The 2500-nt window shown below is 33.8% G+C and overlaps 1 non-coding gene across 1 annotated transcript; it reads left to right on the top strand.

Moving 5' to 3' along the window:
- Nucleotides 1–435: 435 nt before the first annotated feature.
- Nucleotides 436–539, top strand: LOC128039368 (small nucleolar RNA R71). The gene has a single exon (XR_008193872.1). It is a non-coding gene; the product is annotated as a small nucleolar RNA R71 (small nucleolar RNA).
- Nucleotides 540–2500: the final 1961 nt, after the last annotated feature.

Raw genomic sequence — 2500 nt, 5'->3', positions numbered from 1 at the left:
CACATTCTCATGTATTGATTTTAACATCCCTATGTCAATGACAACACTTTGTCATCAATCAACTACACGTTGGTCTTATTGCATTATTGTTGTCTAAGCCTACAATAATACTTAACTAAGAACCTTTTAAGAATAATCATATTTTTCTTAGTACTTTATTACAATTCAGTTTGTTTATTACAATTCAGTTTATTTATATACATAGAAAAAGAAACTGAAATAATATTGGTCTTTAGGAATACTATAGCACCCTGGCCATAAGTAAATCTTTCATTTTACCACTAGCAGGAATTCAATGCCATGCTTTTTATTAGAACATATGTGTCCTCGTATGTTTTGTTCATAAAGGATCCTTATGTGGATCCATCAAGTCTTGATTGTGCATGTGCATCCAACCCGTTATAAAACATCTGCAATCTCAACCACTCAGGTAGACCATAATGTGGACATCTTTGGATCAACATCTTAAAATGCTCCCAAGCTTCATTAAAGCTTTCTCCTTTTAGTTGCTTAAATGTAGCTATCTCTCTCCTTAATTGGACTGTCTTGCTAATAGGAAAGAACTTGTGTAAAAACTTTTCTGCAAGTTCAATCCATGTCATGATAAATCCTGGTGCCTACGAGTCTAACCAAGTAAAAGCATTATCAATTAAGGAAAAAGGGAACAGCCGAAGATGAATAGCGTCATCCAGTGTCGATTTGGATCCTCCATCATGATTCCTCTAAAATACAAATTATTCTGGATCATTTGGATCATGGTCAGTTTTATCTCAACTTTGTTTGCCATAATGGTTGGCCTAGCAATACTGCCTTGTACCATACTCATATTTGGTAGTGTATACTCTCTTAGAGTTATTTCATCTTCTTCCATCAGTGGGTTTAAAGGTAGTTGGGGTGGTGGTGGTGGTAAGTCTAGTATGTTAGCTTCGTCAGGTTCATCAAAAAACGGATATTCTTAAGGTGGGTTGCTCGTAGTAGGTGGTCAATTTTGCATCTACTGTTGTTATTGCTGGGGGGAAATTTCTACGTATTAGTCTTTTTGGACTTGTGGGCAACTCTATAGGTCTACCCCTTCTTCGAGTCATACACTGAAACCATAAATAAAATAAAAGCATTAGTTAAACTTAAAAAATAGTTGTATCTATAATTTAAAATTTTCCTAATTATTATATATGACGCAAAAATTAAAACTAATTTAGTAGAGTTGCCTCCCCAGCAATGGCACCAACAACTTGACCGGCTCCGAAAGTACTAACATCCAGAGTGTGAATACTACTACTAAAAAAATAGGATTGAGGTGGTGTCTGCAAGTATACGGGTCAGGTTGTAATATAGTCTTACAATGATGTAGGTAAGTACTTCAAGGATCGTACCTAAGGGAGGCGAGTATGTAACATGTAGGTTTGTGCAAGTGTACACAATCGTTATCAAGTAATAAGTAAGTAAAAGAGTTATCATCTCCACAGGGACTGTATATGTTAGTCAATAATTTTCAAAATTAAAGATTTACAAGTTGGTAAGAAAACACAATAAATTGGGGTGAATGATGTGAAATTAAATTAATTATCTAGATACAAATTTACTTAAATGCAAATAAGATTAATAATGAGATAGGATGGCTTAGCAGCAAATTCACAAGCTTCATCAATAATAACATGAATGAGCTAGAACGGTTACAACATTTGACTCAATTCATCTTTCATCGTGTTTAACAATGTTATAGAAAATATTCCAGGGCAACTCTATCTTTCATTAACTTGAAACCAGTTATAAGTCCTTTCAAAATCTTATACTTAGGAAAACATGCATACTACCATGATCATATTTAACTAAGAGTTTCTTAAAGTTTATGTGAAGTAATAGGGACTGATTAGGTTTGAAACAACTTAATCACACAAATCTAAAAGTTATGCAAGGTAATAGAGCTATCTTGAGTTATTACAAACCTTTAATTTAATTGGGCTAGGATCTAAATTAAGCATGCATCTTTCAATTATTGCATCCATTAATCATCATCTGGCTAGGATTGATCAACTAATTCTAATGCATTCAATCACATTTTAATGAATGAAATACATGCATGAGTTTAATTGAAAGCATGAACAATTGAGGCACAAAACATCATAAACATGAATCAAATGAACTTCGTCAAATTAATGTAATCAGTCTAGCTAATCAAAATTAACCTATCATTGTTATTGAAAAAATGACAAAACAAATTGCAAACATGTTGCATAACAAGAGCAAAAATAGAAATTGAGGAAGAAGAACTCTTGATGATTTTTGGGGGTTCTCCAAACCAATCATGGTGGCTTTCTCCGGTCTTTGTGATTGCTTCTTCGCAAAATGCTCCTCAAGGTGGCCAACCTAGAGAGAATTTTCTCAAGGAATTGCTAGGTAAGGGGAATGAGGAGAATGAATGGCTTTTTATGTGAAAAGGATAAGAAAAGAGATGAGAAAGGAGATGAGAGATTGTGAATTGAGAGATGAATGAGGGATT

The sequence above is a fragment of the Gossypium raimondii genome, chromosome 2 (assembly GCF_025698545.1).
Source record: "Gossypium raimondii isolate GPD5lz chromosome 2, ASM2569854v1, whole genome shotgun sequence".
NCBI lineage: Eukaryota > Viridiplantae > Streptophyta > Magnoliopsida > Malvales > Malvaceae > Gossypium > Gossypium raimondii.
Note: the sequence above shows the minus strand (reverse complement) of the source record. Positions and strands in the feature narration are given on the sequence as shown.